Source organism: Neovison vison, chromosome 1 (assembly GCF_020171115.1).
Source record: "Neovison vison isolate M4711 chromosome 1, ASM_NN_V1, whole genome shotgun sequence".
Classification (NCBI taxonomy): domain Eukaryota; kingdom Metazoa; phylum Chordata; class Mammalia; order Carnivora; family Mustelidae; genus Neogale; species Neogale vison.
Genome location: NC_058091.1, coordinates 142910464 through 142932305, shown reverse-complemented (window position 1 = coordinate 142932305; position 21842 = coordinate 142910464). Strand labels below are relative to the sequence as shown.

At 38.2% G+C, this 21842-nt stretch overlaps 1 protein-coding gene across 3 annotated transcripts in view; it reads right to left on the bottom strand.

The window, feature by feature from the left end:
* The window catches only part of CDKAL1 (CDK5 regulatory subunit associated protein 1 like 1), a 633148-nt gene that overhangs the window by 339379 nt on the left and 271927 nt on the right, over positions 1-21842 (bottom strand). The window lies entirely within an intron of this gene.

The following is a 21842-nucleotide window of genomic DNA, read 5'->3' as shown; positions in this document are numbered from 1 at the left end:
ATTGCTTGGTCACTATAAAAGTAGAAATTTAGTATTGCTTATGTATACTGTATTGCTTAGAAATAATAAAGCATATTCATTCAACTTTCAACTAATGATATAAGAATAAACAGGCAACATAGCATTCTCACAACAAAATATACCCTGAGAAATTTTCAGATAACATTTTTCACTCCTGAAGTCAGAAAAAATACATTAAAACAAATCCAATTAATACTCTATAGGATTACATTAGAGAAAGTAAACAAGGAAAATGACATTAGTTTTGAAAAATAAAAAACAGATTTCCCAATTGTCTGTAGACATAATTAAGAATTATCTTTGAAAAACTAATTTCATAATATTTAAATATAATTTAAATAGATTTTGTTAAGATAAAAAAAAATAGTTACAACATAATAGAACAGTCCCTACACCAAAAAGGCTCAACCACACTGAACAAAACCAAACAAGGAAGTAACTCTTCATTGATTCAACTGCTAAAATGAACAGCAAGGTTTTAAAACACCATTATAATATAAATGCTTTAAAATTTCAAAATGAGAAAACAATGAACTTTTAATAACTGAACCTGACCAATGTGTAATTTTGCTAATATGTGACTATGAGATACATATGAATCACCATACTCAGCGGCCAAATATGCAATGCTTAATTTCTATTTTTTTTTTTTTTTAGATTATATTTACTCATTTGAGAGACAGAGAGAGAGTGAGAGAGAAAGACAGTATGAGCAGGAAGAGAAGAGAGGTAGCAGACTCCCCGTTGAGCAGGGAGCCTGATGTGGGGCTTGATCCCAGGACCCCGGGATCATGACCTGAGCTGAAGGCAGATGCTTAGCCAACTGAGCCACCCAGGCGCTCTGCAATGCTTCATTTCTCATAATTTCTGCATTGCACTCTTAAGTAACACATATACTTTCAAATGATTTTTACTCTTTACCCAACCACATAACCTTAAAAAACTACCATTCTTTTCTTCCTAAGCTGTGTACATTTTTTTAAGATAAGATAAAACACAGATTGTGGTCTCTCTCTTATGAGCACAAATTCTAGTCTCCCAGTTGTTAAAGGTCTTCTCTTCTCAACTTCCATCTGTTTCATAAGAAGGGAAAGGAGAAAACTGTTTCAGGCCTCTCTCTGAGAGGATAACTTACTTTTGTTTAGTTTTGACTGAGTATCAGACACTATTCTGGATGTTTTATACCTATTATCTCATTCATCATTCTAGAGTTCAGTGTTACTATCCCCGTCTAACAGATGAAGAATCTATTTCAGAATGTCTGATCATCACCTGACACCATAAGCTACAGAGCTGTTCATAGTAGGTAATGTAGAATAAATCTAGAAGAAATGCACGAATTCCAAAAAACATACAACCTACAAAGATTAAGTCATGAAGAAATAGAAAATCTGAATAGATCAATAACGAGTGAAGAGACTGAACCATATATCCCACTGTGAAAGCACAGGACTGGATAGAGTTTTACTGATGATTTTTGTCAAACATTTTAAAAAGAATGAATACCAATCCTTTTCAAACTCTTCCAAAAACCAGAAGAGGAGGGAATGCTCTCAAACTCATTTTATAAGGCTATTATTATCCTGATAGCAAAGCCAGATAAGGACACTGTAAGACAAGAGAACTACGTGTAAATATTCCTCATGAATACAGATGCAAAAATTGCAATAGAATACTAGCAAACAAAATTCAACAGCATATTACTGGAAAAATCATATACCACGGTCAAGTGGAATTCATCCCTGAGAAACAAGGGTGGTTCAACATACACAGATGAAGAAGTGTGATACAACACACTAACAGAATTGAGGACAAAAATCACATGTTCGTCTCAACAGATACAGAAAAACTATTTGACAAAATTCAATGTCCAGTCATAATAAGTACACTCAACCAACTGGGTGCAGAATACTGTACCATGAGAAAATAAAGACCATACAGGACAAACCCTCAGCTAACATCAGACTCAATGGTGTAAGGGTCACAGCTTTTTCTCCAAGATAAAAAACAGGACAAAGGCATCCACTCTTCCCATTTCTACTCAATAATACTCATGGAAGTCCTGGCCAGAGGAATTAGATAAGAAAAATAAATAAAAGGGATCTTAATCAGAGAAGAAGTAAAATAATGTTTGCAGATGACATGATTTTTTTAAAAGATTTTATTTATTTGAGAGAGAAAAAAAGACAGCAAGAGAGAGAGAGGGAGCACAAGCAGTGGGGGGAGAAGGAGAAGCAGGTCTCTGGGATCATGACCAGAGCCCAAGGCAGATGTTTAACAGATTGAGCCACCAAGGCATCATTATAGATGACAAGATCTTATCCATAAGAAATCCTAAAAATTCCGCCAAAAACCTGTTAGATCTATTCAATGAATTCGGTAAAGGTAGAAGATACCAAATCAACATACAAAAACAAAACAAAAAAAAAAACACAAACAACAACAAAAACGAAAAAACAATAGTATTTCTATACACTAACAATTTATCTGAAAAAGAAATACAGAAAATAAACTCACTTACAATAACACCAAAAACAGTAAAATACATAAGAACATTTTTTTTAAGATTTTTTTTTTTTAATTTGATAGACAGAGGTCACAAGTAGGCAGAGAGACAGGCAGAGAGAGAGGAGGAAGCAGGCTCCCTGATGAGCAGAGAGTAGGATACGGGGCTCGATCCCAGAACCCTGGGATCATGACCCGAGCCGAAGGCAGAGGCTTTAACCCACTGAACCACCCAGACGCCCCCATAAGAACATTTTTAACCAAGGAGGTAAAAACCTCTACACTGAAAATAATAAGGCAATGATGAAAGAAACTGAAGAAGATACAAATAATTGGAGAAACAGTCCATGCTCAGGGATTGGGAGATTTAATATTGTTAAAACTTCCATACTACTCAAAGATGTCCATAGACTCCATACAATCCCTATCAAGATTCCAATGGCATTTTTTTACAGAAATAGAGAAAATAATCTTACAATTTGTCTGGAACTACAAAATACTCTTAATAATAGCCAAAACAGTACTGAGAAATGGGAAGACAGGAAGCATCACATTTCCTGATTTCACACAATATTACAAAGCTACGGTGATCAAAACAGTATGGTACTGACTTAAAAGCAAATAGACAAGTGGAAGAGAATTAAGAGCCCAGAAACAAACCTATGTGTATACACTCAAGTAATATTTGACAAAGGAGCCAAGAGTATTCAGTGGGGAAAAGATTGGTCTATTCAATAAATGCTGCCAGGTAAACTGGAAGTTCTCTTGCAAAAGAATGAAACTAGATCACTGTCTTATGCCATTCACAAGAATTAATTTGAAATGGTTTAAAGATTTAAATGTAATACCCAAAAACCATAAAAGTTCTAGAAGAAAACACAGGAAGAAACTTCCTTGACAAAGGTCTTGGCAATGATTTTTCAGATGTGACACCTTAAAGCACAGCAACAAAATAAAAAGTAAGCAAATAGGACACATCAAACTAAAAAGCTTCTTCACAGCAAAAGAAGTGAAAGACAAAATGAAAACACAACCTACGGATTGGGAAAAAATATTTTCAAACCACACATCTAATTCATAATATAATAAGTGATTCAAATATTTGATTATTATTCCATAATAAGAAATTCCTAATATCCAATAAGGACTTTATGTTCAAAATATATAAGGAACTCAACAGCGAAAACAAACAAACAAATAATCCAATTTAAAAATGGCCAAAGAGGGGCGCCTGGGTGGCTCAGTGGGTTAAGCTGCTGCCTTCGGCTCAGGTCATGATCTCAGGGCCCTGGGATCGAGTCCCGCATTGGGATCTCTGCTCAGTGGGGAGCCTGCTTCCCTCTCTCTCTCTCTCTGCCTGCCTCTCCATCTACTTGTGATTTCTCTCTGTCAAATAAATTAAAAAAAATCTTAAAAAAAAAAATGGCCAAAGAATCAAAATAGTCATCTCCAAAGAAGTCATACAAATGGCCAACAGGTACATGAAAAAGGGTTCAACATTACCAGTCATCAAGGAAATGTAAATCAGAACCACAATGAGATATCACTTCACACCTGTTATGAAGGCGATCATCAAAAAGACAAAAGATAACAAGTGTTGGTAAGGACGTAGAGAAAAGAGAGGGAACAGCTGGCCACTGTTGGTGGTGATGTACATTGGCGCAGCCACTACCAAAAACAGTATGGAGGTTCTGCCAAAAGTTAAAAATACAACACGCATATGATCCAGCAATTCCACTTCTGAGTATATATATCCAAAAGAAAGGAAATCACAATCTCAGATGTCTGCATCCTCATTGTCAGTGCATTATTTACCAAAGCCAAGACAAAGAAACCACTTCAGTTTGTCCAACAGTAAGTAGATGAACAAAACTATGGTGGCATGTGCACGTATCCACACATACACAACGGAACATATTCATCCATAAAAAAGAACATCCATTTCCAACAACATGGATGAACACTGAGGGCTTTATTACGCTACATGAACTAAGTCAGAGAAACACAAAGTGTGTATGACTTCACTTTGTGAAGATCTACAAATAAATGTGAGATCTACAAACAAATTCATAAAAACAGAGGAGAGACTGGTGGCTGCCCGAAGTAAGGAGTGGGGATGGGAAATGGGTGAACGAAAAAATCTAAAGGTAGAAACTTCTAGTTACAAGCATAGTTATGTTCTGGGAATGTAATATACAGCATGGTTATCATTACCAACACTGTATCTTATATTTGAAAATTTCTGAGAGCTAGATTTTCAAAGTTCCTATCACAAGAAAAAAATGTTAATCATGTGCAGGGAAATCTGTTTACTAAACTTACTGCAGTAAGCATTTCACTATATAGACATAAATCATTATGTTGTATACTCTGAACTTATACAATGTGATATGTCAATTATATCTCACTAAAAATGGGTGGGGGGGTAGCTCAAGACATGTAGTTGAGGTTCAAATCCAGGCCTGCCAAATTTCAAAGTTCATGCTATTTCCATACAATCTGACTCCCCAGAATAAATGTGTGTCAAACACCCTAGTTACATACAGATGCAAATAATAAACTAGTCAATGATCTGACATGAGATACAAGTAATGTAGCATATGGATTCAAAGATATGACCAGTACTATCATCCCGTGTATGAAGTTAGTTGTCTAAAGCATGTGTTTCTCGCCTTTATTCTTTAGAAATCTAAGACTAAGTTTCTTTTCTATCCACTAGCCCCAAGTTATTTCACCCTTCTTTACAAATTGTTTTTCATCTTCTTGCTGATTCTGGGGAAAAATATGTCATCTCATTTGATATACCATATCTTTTTAAATTCTGTTGCTCTGTGAGGCACCTGGGTGGCTCAGTCGGTTAAGCAACTGCATTTGGCTCTCAGGTCATGATCCCAGGCTCCCTGCTCAGTGGGGAGCCTGCTTCTCCCTCTCCCTCTGCTGCTCTGCCTGCTTGTATCTCTCGCTCTGTCAAATTAAAAATAAAAATCTTTAAATTCTACTGCTCAGGTTCTCTCTGCCCTTCTCAGGCACCATGGTAAGGTTCAATGCAGCAAGCCCTACCATTCCTTCATCTATAATATCCCCTTATGATGGGCAGTTGGCACTCAGGGTAGATCAGCACTCTTGCAGAGAATCTGCTCTCTTTGCCTCCTGAAACTACTTCAAGTCTCCTGACCCCTTTCTCTTATTTCTATTACCAATGGAGAGCTCCATAAATTAAGCAGACAATCTTAATAAAAGCTACTACTATTTCTGACTTGGGCTATTTCTTAAAAGTAACTATCTTCAGGGACACTAGACTGAAGAAGGGGAAGGAAAACAGAGGAAGTGAAGGAAAACGTGTATTTGAAACATTTATAACACGAATGAATGAATGAATGAATGAACACATGTAAAGTATTTAGAACAGTGTCTGTACCTAGTAACTGATTGGTAACTGTTGGCCACTGTTTGTTTAATGTGACTGTTCTAAACAATTCTATAAAGAAATAATTATGCATTATCCTGTTCCAGGTATACCTAACTTTATGAAACAGAAGTACCGCTGATCGGTTGGCTTAAACAAACTGTGGAAACCAAATTGTGTTTTCCTATGGGCTCACTTAATAAAGGTGGAAGCATCTCCCCATGGAAAGCTCCCTACTGAAAATCCACTAGAACATCTTAATAAAACAGGGTGATATTTGGAAACATTTATAATAATCAAAATAAGCCAGTAAGTATATTACATTAAGAATTAAAAATATTGGGCGCCTGGGTGGCTCAGTGGGTTAAGCCGCTGCCTTCGGCTCAGGTCATGATCTCAGGGTCCTGGGATTGAGGCCCGCATCGGGCTCTCTGCTCAGCAGGAAGCCTGCTTCTCTCTCTCTCTCTGCCTGCCTCTCCATCTACTTGTGATTTCTCTCTGTCAAATAAATAAATAAAATCTTTAAAAAAAAAAAAAAGAAAGAAAATTTAAAAAAAAAAATAAAAAAAGAATTAAAAATATTGGGGCACCTGGGTGGCTCAGTGGGTTAAAGCCTCTGCCTTCGGCTCAGATCATGATCTCAGGGTCCTGGGATCGAGCCCCGCATTGATATCTCTGCTCAGCGGGGAGTCTGCTCCCCCCCCCCTCTCTGCCTACTTGTGATCTCTGTCTGTCAAATAAATAAAATCTTAAAAAAAAAAAAAAAAAGAATTAAAAATATTCTTCACTAAACTGCTCCCCTAGGGTTAATTAGGGTTGTTGATGTGATTATGTTTTTGAAGTTCTTTTTTTTTTTTTTTTTTTTTTTTTAATTTGACAGAGATCACAAGCAGGCAGAGAGAGAGAGGAGGAAGCAGGCTCCCTAGTGAGCAGAGAGCCCGATGCGGGGCTCCATCCCAGGACCCTGGGATCATGACCTGAGCCGAAGGCAGAGGCTTTAACCCACTGAGCCACCCAGGTGCCCCTGTTTTTGAAGTTCTAAACTCTTTATTGTATAAGATAGGTTCATCCTTATCTGCAGTTATCAAAACACATTATTTTGATAAAGTGAAAATTTCTATAAAGTGTATTTCTTCAAGCATGTTGTAATAGCACAATTTCAAGCATTAAATCTGCTAAGTCTTACATTTAAAAAAAAGAGAAATCAGTTACAATTCACAGGAAAAATAGGTACAACAAAATCAAAAAAGAAAGAATGAGTTTTTGATGACATTTAGGTTGAAAACAGTTCCCTCCACCAACAGGAATTACAATAACCAATTATTTCGACATGACAAGCTTCTAACAAAATAAAGGGATTCATCATAGAAACCTTTACGAGATACTTTCGGTTATCTGTAAACAATTAAATAATTGTCTGGCGGTAGGAACATCAAGCCAATTTCTTCAACCGTCAGAAAACAAAAGATCTTTGAAGGTTGACTGTTGCAAGCCAAAACCAAAAAGAGATGCTGTGAAACTCCGAGGAAGAAGGAAAATCCTGAAAAGCCCTCAACTGTTCTGACAGAAGAATGAAGGGAGCACACCCCACCTACCACTCTGTGTAAGGATGTCCCGCGGCCACAGGCCAACTGAACACCTCAAAAGCAGAGAGAGATTCAGCATCCAGTTAAGCAGTGTAACTCGTAAGTCTTAAAAAGCATCTGTGGCAGAATATTTTTCAGTTATAGAAGCCAGAGAGATGAAATAAATATTTTCACAAATTAAAATATTTCAAAGGGCTCAAATGCATAACAAAATGTCAAATTTAATACCTAAACCACAGAAAGCAAATGAAAACTAAAAGTTTTAACATATTCAGTTTTTTTTCTTTTAAAGAGCATCTTTAAATATCACAAGTTCTGAAATCATTTAAAAATCAGAGTTATACTTCTAAAAAATTCACCATACTGATACCATTTTTTATGGGGAAGGAAAAAAAGCTTACGTGACTCAGAACTCTGTTTCTCTCTGTGTTTTAGGGTCAAAAATATATTTAAATACCCAAAAATACTATTGGGGACTTAGACATTAACACGTTAAAATAGCATATTCAGTTTCGTCCACATAATTCAATCCATATTTATTTTTAATCAATTGACAAAGTACAATGCTCCTCAAAGCTTCAACCTTACCAAATAATAAGCCCCTTTACAGAGCTAAACTTTACAAAAATCATGCTGTAGCACCCGCCATGTTCTTCCATATCGAAGTAAAATGAAGCTAACCAAACCAAAACAAAACAAAACAAAAAACTCCTCAAGAAACAAAAGGTTCACACAGGACAGGCTGTGCCAGACTTGGCCGTGCATAGCCTATTGTGAGCCCTGATCTTGGTTTTATAAAAGTATTTCCAGGAAAAGCCTTTTGATCTTTTAAGCAAATTTAAGAGATACTCCTATCATCAGGATCTGATTAGATCTTCAAATGATAACATAATACCTGTTTGCCAAGCTCGAAATCCTGACCAAGCAAAGAAAAAATGACTTCCTTAAAAACTAACAAAATACAGTTCTAAACCCTTAAGTTTACTGTGGTCAGGAAGCCTCCAACCTAGACTGAATCTCTCCACTGGGGTCACCCATTCCATCTTCTGTCCCCAACTCCAAGACCTTATTCTAACAATTACGGCCTCGCTCTTCAACTGCTACCTTTCTGAAGTTGCTTTTCCTTTTGAAAAAGAAAGGAAAGGAGGGAAAAAAGGAGGGAGCTTAGCAGCAGCCAAACTTTCTCCTCCTTACACTGAATTCAAACACAACAGCCAACTCTATTTTCTTCCACCTCCATCATCTTACAGGACCACATCCTTTGCTTCAAGAAGATGTTCTAACATATATAAGCTCCATATCCTTACTTCCCATCCCTTTTAGCTAAAACAAATTACCTTTATCATCACTACCCATCAACCTGTGTAAAAAGCACCACACCTTTAAAATCACCTGGTTTGGGTAGGGGGAGGGGGGCGGGGAGAGGGTTGCTAACAATAGTAAAAGGTGGTTGCTTTCCATGGCTTCATTCAGCCTCACAGAAATCCTGATACCAGCATTTTTATCACTAACTTTCAGAGAGGAAACTGAAGTTGAAAAAGATTAAGAAATTTACCCAAGGTTACATAGGCAGCTCAATAAAAGATGAATCTAGCTTTTTCTTTCTTTCTTTTTTTTTTTTTTAACTAAACTCTACACCCAACCTGGGGTTGGTTCCAACTGAGCCAGCCAAGAGTCCCCCAAAATGCATCTATCTTATCTGAAACTCCTTTATCACTGATTGTACTTTACCTCCCTTAAGATGCAACATACTGTGTGTAAGAACATATGATGGGTGGGGAGGATCCTAGGAGATGGTGGACTGGGAAGCTCCAGGAAAGGGTGTTCTCACTGCACCCCCAGAATCTGTCTGATGTAACAATTTTGGAACCCTGGTGTCTGCTAACAGCTTGCAACTTACAGGGGAAGATCTGAATGGCAACTTTTGGGTAATTTCAGTTCTTTCTTAGCACAGGAGCAGCTACCCATCCTACTCATACCTTACCCCTAGCCATGTGTTCTGACAGCAGCTTACACACGGAATGCGGGTGGTAGGGTGGTCAAAAAGGACCTTGCCCTCAGAGTATCAGGAATGATGCTCTGATTGCTACTTCTTATCACAGAGGCTCAAAATGAAGAGGTGACCGCCACTGATGCACCTGCCCACACTGTTAAAAGTCTCTGTCTCTCTAGCTGAAATGACTGTGAGGAGATTTAAAGGGCCAGCATCCCACCTATTCCTTCATTTTTTGCTTTTTTTCCCTTTAAGGAGCCCAGGTATTAATTAGGACACCCAAAAACAACTGCACATATGAGCAAAATTAGAAAGTGACCAGATACGCCCAAAAAAGGATCAGAAAAGACCCGAGAAGATCTTACGTTCATATTTCAGGCTGATCCTAACCACAAACAAAGCATACAACAATTAAAAAATACATAAACAATAACAAAATCCAGCGAAACCTGTGAAGGAAGAGAATCTCATTTCCTGAATTACCACATTATTAGATTCAACTGTCAGTTGTTGGAAGAAAAAAAAAAATCACAAGACATACAAAGAAAAAGGAAAGTATGTCCCATTCAAAGGAAAAAAATATGTCAACAGAAACTGTCCCCAAAAAAGTCCTATGGCAGATCTACTAGAAAAAGACTTTAGGGGCGCCTGGGTGGCTCGGTAGGTTAAGCCGCTGTCTTTGGCTCAGGTCATGATCTCAGGGTCCTGGGATCGAGTCCCACATCAGGCTCTCTGCTCAACAGGGAGCCTGCTTCTCTCTCTCTCTCTCTGCCTGCCTCTTTACCTACCTGTGATCTCTCTCTCTCTGTCTGTCAAATAAATAAATAAAATCTTTTTTAAAAAAAAAAAAGACTTTAAAACAGCTGTCTTAAAGATGCTCAAAGAACTAACAAAAAAATGTGGAAATCAAGAGAACAATCAATGAAAAAATGGAAATAAAAGAACAGAAAGCACAAAAAAAATTCGGAGCTGAGAAGTACAAGAATCAAAATGAAAAATTTACTATAAGGATTCAGCATCAATAACAAAACACAGGGGAATGAGCTGAAAAGGAGCACAGGTTTTATGCTTACTGACATTAAGCTGGTACACTTTAGAATGTTATAGGTAACCCTATGGTAACCATAATGAAAACAGCTACAAAATATAAACACAAGGAAATGAGAAAGTTACTTAAAACTTTCACTATAGGGATGCCTGGGTGGTTCAGTGGGTTAAGCCCCTGCCTTCGGCTCAGGTCATGATCCCAGAGTCCTGGGATGGAGCCCCATGTCAGGCTCCCCACTCAGCGGAGAGCCTGCTTCTCCCTTCTCCTTCTCCCTCTGCCAGCCGCTCTGCCTACTTGTGCTCTCTCTCTCTGTCAAAATAAATAAATAAAATCTTTTAAAAAATTCATTATAAAAAATCAATTAAATGCAAAGGAAAACAAGAATGCAGTAAATTAGGGGCAAAGCTTTATAAGGCATACAGAAAACAGCGCAAAGACAGAAGTCAGTCCCTCCTTATCAGTAATTAAATGCAAATGAATTAAACTCTCCAGGCTGGCAGAATGGATAAAACACAAGCTCCAACGATATGCTGTCCATAAGAGACTCACTTTAGATCTAAAGACACAAACAGGTTGAGAGTAAAATGATGGAACAAGATATTCCAAGCACTTATTACCAAAAGAAAACAGTGGTTGTTATATTAATATCACACACAACAGGAATTAAATCAAAGAATGTAATGAAAGACAAAGAAATACATTATAAATTGATAAAAGATCTAATACCAAAAGAAGATATAACACGTATAAATATTTACACACTAATGACAAACCATCAAAATATGAAGCAAAAACTGACCGAATTCAAAAAAGAAGTAGTTTTATAACAGTAGTTACTTTAAAACCCTCTCAATAATGAACAGAACAACCAGAAAGAAGGAAAGCGGGCACAGAAAACCTAAGCAATACACTGAACCATCTAGAGGTAACAGAACATTCTACCCAATAGCAGCAGAATACACATGGCACATATTCCAGGACAGACCGTGTGTTAGGACACAAATTAAGTCTCCGTAGATTAAAAGTATCTTCTCTGAACACAACAAATGAAGTCAGAAATCAGAATACAAAAATTCACAAAACTGGGAATTAAACAACACATTTTTAAACAACCAATGGATCAAAAAAGAACATACTCACTGATGAAGGAAAACTAAAATAACCCCACACCAAAACTTACAGGACGCAGAAAAAACAGTACTAAGAAGAAAATTTATAACTATAAACACTTTTCTCGTTTTAAAAGAAAGATCTCGGGGCACCTGGGTGGCTCAGTGGGTTAAGCCTCTGCCTTCGGCTCAGGTCATGGTCTCAGGGTCCTGGGATCAAGCCCCATATCAGGCTCTCTGCTCAGCAGGGAGCCTGCTTTCCTCTCTCTCTCTCTGCCTGCCTCTTTGCCTACTTGTGATCTCTGTCTGGCAAATGAATAAATAAAATATTTTAAAAAGCTAAAAATAAAAAGAAAAGAAATATCTTATATCAACACTCAACTTGGTAACTTAGGAAAAGAGAAAAAGAAGAAGAAACTAAAACCAAAGCTAGGAGAAGGAAATAATAAAGAAGTGAGAAGGGATACGTGAAATAGAGAACAGAAAAACAACAGAGAAAATTTTTAAAAAGCTGGTTCTGAAAAGATCCACAAAACAGACAAACCTTTAGTTACATAGCCTGAGAAAAAAACACTCAAATTACTACAATCAGAAATGAAAGTGGGACACTACTACCAAGTCTAAAGAAATACACAGGATTATAAGAGAGTACAATGAACAACGGTATACCAACGAACTGGATAACCTATTTGAAATGGACAAATTCCTGAAAACACAAAACTTACCAAAAGCAAGTCTTGAAGCAACAGGGAATCTAAATAGGTCTATAACGACTAAACAGCTTGAATTAGAAATCAAAAATCTCCTAACAAAGAAAAGCCTGGAACCCGATGGCTTCACTGGAGACTTCTACCTAAACACAAAGAAGCAATACCAATCCTTCTCAAAGTTTTCCAAAAACTTGAAAAGAAGGGAACACTTCTTAACGTATTCTAGAAGGGCAGCATTACCTTGATAGTAAAGCCAGACAATGGCACAAGAAAAATTACCGAACAATATCCCTTATGAACATGGATGCAAAATCCTCAACAAAATACAAGCAAACACATCTCATTAGCATAGTAAAAGGATTATGCATTAAAATCAAGTGGGATTTATTCTTGTACTGTAAGAATATTTCAGCATATGAAAATCAATCTATGTAAGGGCACCTGGGTGGCTCAATTGGTTAAGCATCTGCCTTCAACAAAAACAGACACATAGACCAGTGGAACAGAGTAGAGAGCCCAGATATGGACCCTCACCTCTATGGTCAAATAATCTTCGACAAAGCAGGAAAAAATATACAGTGGAAAAAAAGATAGTCTCTTCAATAAATGGTGTTGGAAAAATTGGACAGCTGTGTGTAGCAGAATAAAACTCGACCATTCTCTTACAACATACACAAAGATAAACTCGAAATGGATAAAAGACCTCAACATGAGGCAAGAATCCATCTGAATCCTAGAAGAGAACACAGGCAGTAACCTCTTCAACATCAGCTACAGCAAATTCTGTCAAGACATGTCTCCAAAGGCAAAGGAAACAAAAGCAAAAATGTATTTTGGGGACTTCATCAAGATCAAAAGCTTCTGCACAGCAAAGGAAATACTCAACAAAACAAAGAGGCAACCCATGGAATGAGAGAAGATATTCGCAAATGACAATACAGACAAAGGGCTGATATCCAGGACTTATAAAGAACTCCTCAAACTCAGCACAGATAAAACAGATAATCATGTCCAAAAATGGGCAGAAGACATGAACAGACACTTCTCCAAAGAAGACATACAAATGGCTATCAGACACATGAAAAAATGTTCATTATCACTAGCCATCAGGGAGATTCAAATCTAAAACACGTTGAGATACCACCTTACAGTGGTCAAAATTAACAAGACAGTAAACAACGTGTGTTGGGAGAGGATGTGGAGAAAGGGGAACCCTCTTACACTGTTGGTGGGAATATAAATTGGTACAGCCACTTTGGAAAACAATGTGGCGATTCCTTAAGAAATTAAAAGTAGGGCTCCCCTATGACCCTGCAATTGCACTACTGGGTATTTAACCCCAAAATACAGATGTAGTGAAAAGAAGGGCCATCTGTACCCCCAATGTTCATAGCAGCAATGGCCACAGTCGCCAAACTGGAAAGAACCAAGATGCCCTTCAACAGATGAATGGATAAGGAAGATGTGGTCCATATACACTATAGAGTGTTATGCCTCCATCAGAAAGGATGAATACCCAACTTTTGTAGCAACATGGACGGGACTGGAAGAGATTATGCTGAGTGAAATAAGTCAAGCAGAGAGAGTCAATTACCATACGATTTCACTTATTTGTGGAGCATAAGAAATAACATGGAGGACATGGGGAGATGGAGAAAAGAAGGGAGTTGGGGGAAAGTGGAGGGGGAGATGAACCATGAGAGACTATGGACTCTGAAAAACAATCTGAGGGTTTTGACAGGGTGGGGGGTGGGAGGTTAGGTGAGCCTGGTGGTGGGTATTATGGAGGACACGTATTGTATGGAACACTGGGTGTGGTACATAAACAATGAATTCTGGAACACTGAAAAGAAATTTGGGGGAAAAAAAAAAAAAAGCATCTGCCTTCAGCTCAGGTCACGATCCCAGGGTGCTGGGATCCAGCCAGTCAGGCTCCCTGCTCAGTGGGGAGTCTGCTTCTCCCTCTCCCTCTGCCTCTCCCCGCCACTCATGCTCTGTTATGCTTTCTCTCAGATAAAATCTTTTTTAAAAAAATCAATCCATGTAATATGCCATATCAACAGAATTATGGGGAAAGAATAACACATGATATCTCAACTGATGCAGAAAAAGCATTTGACAAAATTCAACATCTTTTTTTTTTTTTGTCAGTTGCCCTCAACATCTTTTTTAATGAAAACAATCAATAAACTAGAAACAGAAGAAAACTTCCTCCGCACAATAAAAGCCATATGTGAAAAACAGTGAGGATCACAGTCAAGGTAAAAAAACTGAAAGCTTTCCCTTTACAATCAGGAACAAGGCAAGGATGCTCACTTTTACCTGCTCAACATAGTTCTGGAAGTTCTAGCATGAGCAGTTAGGCAAGTTAAAGAAACAAAAGGCATCCAAATTGGAAAGGAAGAAGAAAATCATCTGTTTACAGATGATATGATCATCTATGCAGAAAATCCTAAAAATATACCCTAACATACACTGTAAGAATGAATAAACCCAGCAAAGTATCATGAACAAGAGTCAATATATAAAAATCAGCTGCATTTCTAAACACAAACAATGAAAAATCTGAGAAGAAAATTATAGAAACAATTTGGTTTACAACCACATCAGAAAGAATAAAATATTTAGGAATTAACTTGATCAAAGTGAAAGACTTCTATAATAAAAACTACAGAATTTTGCCGACAGAAACTGAAAAAGACATAATGGAAACATACTGCATGATGATAGATTGGATAAATATTGTTAAAATGTCAGTACTACCCAATGTGGTATACAGATTCAAGGCAATCCCTATCAAAATCCCGAAGATGTTTTTTGCAAGGGGGGTGGATCTCAGGGGACACCAAATAGCCAAAACAATCTTGAGAAGGAATAAAACTAAAGAATTCACACTACTGATTTCAAAACTTGTTGCAAAGCACTACTTATCAAAAATAGTTTGGTATTAGCACAACACAGACTTATAAGCCAGTGCAATAAAATGGAGAACCCAGAAATAAACACACACATACATGTTCAAATGATTTCCTCAAGGGTGCCAAGCCATTCAATGAGATAAGGACATTCTTTTCAACAAATGATGCTGAGAAAACCAGATGTCCACATACAAAATAATGAAGTTGGACCCTTTCCTGACACCATATAAAAAAATTAATGCAAAAATGCATCAAAAAGCTAAACGTGAGACCTAAAACAACGAAACTCTTAGAAGAAAACATACGATAAAAGCTTCGTGACCTTGGATTTGGCAATTATTTCTTGGATATGATATCAAAGGCACAGGCAAGAAAACAAAAAAACAAACTGGATTTAAGAAAATTTAAAAATTTCGTTCGCCAGAAGATACTTTCAACAGAGTAAAAAGGTAACCCACATAGTCAGAAAAAAATTATAAATCATATATTTGATAAGAGATTCACGAATTACAGAGAACTCCTAAAACAACAACAACAGAACAAACAACCCAATTCAGATATGGGCAAAGGACTTGAACCGACATTTCTCCAAAGATATACAAATGTTCAATAAGCACGTGAAAATATACCCAACATGACTACTCATTAGGGAAATGCAAATCAAAACTACAATAAAATGTCATCTCACACCCATTAGATTGGTTATCAAAAAACAAAAACAAAAACAAAACAGGAAACATTAAGTGTTGGCAAATATATAGAGAAACAGGACCCCTCGTGCACTGTTGATAAGAAAGTAAAATGGTGCAGCCGGGGTGGAAAACAGTATAGCAGTTCCTCCAAAAAAAAGTAGAATTTACCAGCAATTGTACTTCTAGGATCTAGCAATTTCACTTCTAGGTATATATGCCAAAGAAATGAAATCAAGTCTCGAGGAGATATTTATACACCCGTTATCTGTAACAGCAACATTATTTACGATAGCCAAAATGTGGAATCAACCCAATGGGCACTGACCAATGAAAGGATAAGGAAAATACACTGGACTATTATTATTCACCCTTAGAAAGAATGAAAATTCTGCGATGTGCTAAGATGTGTATGAGTCTTGAAAACAATCTACTAAATGAAATAAGCCAATCACAAAAAAAAAAAAAAATGCTATGTGGAGTCCACTTATATGAGGTACTCAGAGTAGCCAAATTCAGAGGCAGAAAGTAGAACAGCGGGGCGCCTGGGTGGCTCAGTGGGTTAAGCCACTGCCTTCAGCTCAGGTCATGATCTCAGGGTCCTGGGATGGAACCCTGCATCGGGCTCTCTGCTCAGCGGGGGGCCTGCTTCCCCCTCTCTCTCTGCCTGCCTCTCTGCCTGCTTGTGATCTCTCTCTGTCAAAAAATAAATAAAATCTTAAAAAAAAAAAAAAAAAAGAAAGAAAGTAGAACAGCACTGCCAGCAGCTGTGGGGAGGGGAGAATGTGGAGTTATTGTTTAAGGGGTCCAGAGTCTCATTTCACAAGGTGAAAAGAATTATGGGAATGGCTGTTGTGATGATTGCACAAAAATGTGAATGTGTTTAATACGACTGAACTGTACACGTAAAAAGTTCCGATGATAAAATTTGTATTATGTGTATTTTACCACCACAACAAAATGAAGAATACATGATTGTGTGTTTAATACTCTTAGTGGCTGACAATTTCCTTAGGGAACAGGCATTATTTTACTCATTTTACTGAGTGTCATAAAATCCTACACAGTGCATGTACACTACTAGAGTATCCATTCCCAAAGCTATTGGTGATTTCATAATAAACCAGACCAGCTGTCAAGTCAGTCCCTGGTTACAGAGCCATAAAAGGTCGGCTGGCATTTATAACTGGATCTTCTTGGAAACAAGAAGATACAATGAGGTGGGGAAAGGGAGACCAGGAATGGAGAAGACGCAAGACCACATAGATCTTGCCAGACGAAAGGATGAGCTGCTTTCCTGTCTTCAAGGTCAGGCAGCTGGGAACAGGAAACGGCAGCTTAGAGATTAGAAGGATTTGGCCAGAGACCATACACAGAATATAAGCACAAGGCAATGTGTATACTATGTCAAATACACTAGCCAGTAAGAGAAATCAAAGGGCCTAAGTATTCATCAAAGACCATCCGTATTCAATGTACATTTTCCATCAGCAGTTCCAGACCTTGAGATGTCAAGAGACATCAACTTTAAAATGCACACACTTACACCTGCCCTACCAAATTGGGCATCAACTTTTTATTTTGCCAAGTAAAGACATTAAAAAACGTAAGTCAAACTACCCTGTACTGTCATTATTTTATTTAAAAAGAGCCCATTTCAACACCAAAATAGGAGGAATATCATGATAAAGAATCAAATATTTAGGGGCGCCTGGGTGGCTCAGTGGGTTAAGCCGCTGCCTTCGGCTCGGGTCATGATCTCAGGGTCCTGGGATCCTGAGATCATGATCCAGATCCAGAGAGCCGCGTCGGGCTCTCTGCTCAGCAGGGAGCCTGCTTCCTTCTCTCTCTCTGCCTGCCTCTCTGCCTGCTTGTGATCTCTCTCTGTCAAATAAATAAATAAAATCTTAAAAAAAATAAAAAAGAATCAAATATTTAGCTGCAGGAAAAATTCACTGTATTTTCTTTATATTTCACCAGAGACCAGCAAAAATCCATCAAGGTCTACAGAAACTACTGCTGCAGGTGATTCAATAGCATCTACCTAAGTTTCCTTACATTTCTATGATAACCTTTAGAACTGAAGATACACAGATAAAAAATAGAAAAGGGGAAAAAAAGGCATCACTGAATATAGTGGCCTGGGTCAGATGACATACCAATTAATACACAGAAGAAATATAATAAGTAACAATAATTCCAGCTGGATTCTGAGCTTGTTCTATTTCTAGCCAGTGGTTTACTCCCTGGGAGACAAGGTCCCACACCCATAACAGCAACAACTGTTTTCTGAATGTATTGACCAAAATAGCATGGTGGAAGATGATGAAATTCTGTCAACCGTAAGGCACATACTTTTCCAAAACTTTTCTTCTATTCCACCTACAATGCCATGCCATTTTTAGTTTTCTAAAACAGTAACAGCAGTACAAAAGATTAATGTGAAGCTATTATCTGCACCGTTCAAAGAGACATTGACGATACCTGCAGCCACCAAATTATACTGACTAGGGAAGCACAGACAGCTGGGCCATGGGAGCCGGGGGGGCCCCTACAAAGTGACTCTGTTACAGACTTGAATTAACTTATGAGTATCCACGCTGGGGGTGGGGAGAGGGGTAACAACACAACAAGAGGACTCCTGAAGGCAATTATTTATCTCCTACCACAGCAGACTTTACTTAGGCACTGTGTGTATACATCATATACAGCGATGTGTGATCAGATTAAGGCATATGTATTTGTAAGAAATAAACATATATGACTTATCCCTTAAAATAGAATTCTGCCATGTAGAGCATATCCCCAATACACCTAAAGTCAAAAAGCAGTAACACACACTCTCTTAAAAATATATATAACCAAGTAGATGTATATTTGTATATCAAGCAGAAACACACACACATACACACACACACACACACACAGTTTCCCCTTCTTCCACCGCTAAATGTTCTCTACATTTTGGAGGGGATTTTTGTTGTTATTGCTTTGTCTTGGTTTGCGTTTCGGTGTTTCCTTTGGGCTGCTGCTTCTTACGTACAAATATGGGGGCCCTCTTACCAACTACAACCACAGAACCAAAGAATGTGGATTTGTAAACAATAGTACTATTCTTATCCTCCTGAGCTGAAGCCAAATTTACATGATGATATCAGAAATACCATTTGTTTACTTCCTGTGGCTCAACAGCTAACACTTACTGCTATCAACTCAAGGAACTCCACTTCCAAATACTCTAAAGGACAACACATGGAAGGAAGACTGAGCTGGGGTGGTTAATCCCCTGAAGGCTTCGCCACCCCACCCTCCACGCTAACCCTAACAGCAAGGACAACAACCCCTGATCCGCAGAACTCAGAATATATTAAAAAGTAAAGACCTGGGGTGCCTGGGTGGCTCAGTGGGTTGGGCCGCTGCCTTCGGCTCGGGTCATGATCTCAGGGTCCTGGGATCGAGTCCCGCATCGGGCTCTCTGCTCAGCAGGGAGCCTGCTTCCTCCTCTCTCTCTCTCTCTCTCTCTCTCTGCCTGCCTCTCTGCCTACTTGTGATCTCTCTCTGTCAAATAAACAAATAAAATCTTAAAAAAAAAAAAAAAGGTAAAGACCTGTCAGCAAAGAGAGCTTATTGTTTCTGCTTCCTCACTGGCCCTGGAGGCTGACGTCTGCCGGGGTGAAATTTCACAGGAAACACTAGCCAAAGCTAATTCCATAAACCTATAACAGGTACCACATTTTGGCGCCTGGGATAAAAGGTATTGTTCTAACACGAGTTAAAACATCCTATGAAAAAAAAGAAAAATCTTATATTTCAACTGTGTTGAAACTAGAAGGCTAAATTCAGACAACTGTCTGAACTGTGTGGGAAAATAACAAATTGTTTGGGTCAAATAATGGTGTGAGTAATTATATAATGAAGAGAAAGGAGGCGTTTTAAATTGAAATGGAAAAGTAATGCCTCAGCATTTATGCAATTACCCACCATTTTCATTTCAACAAATTCTCCAAATTTGAATATTTCAACTCTAATTAGCATTAAAATAATCCAAGTAAAATTCAACCGCCTCTCTCTAGCTTTTGGAGCTCACTAACTAAAGCAGGGCCAAGACAAATACCATTTATCTATCAGAGATAAAATGAGTGAACCAGCAGGTCCTTAATGGCCAGGCACTGGCTGCCCATCCTTCCCACACCTCCTGGAAGAAAAGCTTTTCCCACTGGGGCCTCAAGGTTTAGTGCACCCTCCCCTTCAAACATATTACCCCTTATTTCCTCAAAAGACTGTCCGATTCCCTCTTGATTCGGCAACAACTCTTTCTTTATTGGGACAAGAAGGAGTGATTAAAAGCTACCCCCCCCCTTTAAATAGAGAATTCAATTCTTTTTAAAGAACTGTTAGGCTGTTTTCAGAAACATGAGGACAGAAAAGGGATTTTGTGTCTCAGATGAAGGGAATCGTGTAAATGTAAGAACTAGAATAGGAACATTAAAGAATAATATTTTTGAGTTGAGCAATATGCCCGCTGAGAAACTTCCTTTCCAAGAGGCAGAGGTATGCATAGGTTATACCCCAAGGAAGCTACCCTCTAAAGGAGGCAAAGGTAAATCGTAAGCCGCCTCTGGCTCCCCAGCAGGCCAGTGTCACATAGGCAGACATCAAGGTATGGAATGTTTCCTTTGTTTTAAAAAAAATCAACCAAGACACATACGTTAGACTGTTTATCCAAATCTTATCAATCAGGCTAATTACCTAAGTGCCACAGCTCCCAAATAGTACAAAATAAACAATAGGAAATGCTGCATATTAGCATTTCCCAAAGTACATTCCTTGCTGAACCTCAAATGTTCACCTTCCTGTTTTTCAATAGATCGTATAGGAAAATCCTTTCTTATATTCCCAAATATCTCCTATCCTATTGGACTTTTTTATTTTCTAGATTAAATAGTGAAAACTGGTTCATGTTAAGATTTTTCAAGAGAAAAACATTCTAGCTTGGCTTCATAAGTCCATTTCTAGGGAAGCTCCCTGACTGTCAATAGGAGTGAAAATTGGTTCGCTTCAGAACCTGTTAACAAGTGTTAAAAACCCTTATTGTATTTTCCCGAATATTCCCCTCTATTTCCAGTCTAATAAACATTCATGTTTAAGTGTTCAATTTGTATACACTGTATAAAAAAATCTTTCCAGGGCGCCTGGGTAGCTCAGTAGGTTAAAGCCTCTGCCTTTGGCTCAGGTCATAATCCCAGGGTCGTTAGATCGAGCCCTGCATTGGGCTCTCTGCTCAGCGGGGAGCCTGCTTCCCCCTCTCTCTCTGCCTGTGTCACTGTCTATTTGTGATCTCTGTCTATCAAATAAATGAATAAAATCTTTAAAAAAAAATCTTACCAAGAACCCAGTCCTAAAAATAAAACATTCTGGACGACGGAGTAATGAACAGTCAGCTAATAGTTGCACAATGCTTACTATGTGAAAGGCACTGTTTTAAGCATTTTGCATGTATGAAAGCACTTTTAATCCTTATATCAACTTCATAAAGTCTGCGTTTTTATTGCCCTTCTTTCACAGATGAAGAAACTGAGGCAGAATGAGACTAAGTGATTTCTTAAAGGCTACTGATGAGTGGTGAGGCTGGGATCTGAAACTCAGAAGCCCTAGGTCATGCTACTTCAGTACACAAATCAAAAGGTGCTACAAGAACACACGCTGCTTCCACTGATATGTCCTGACATCCACGACCAAATGTCAATCCTAGGGCATTGGAATTTCACCACGACAGGGGCTCCTAGGTGGCTTGGTGGGTTAAGCATCTGACTCTTGGATTAGCTGAGCTCGTGATCTCAGGGTTGTGAGATCAAGC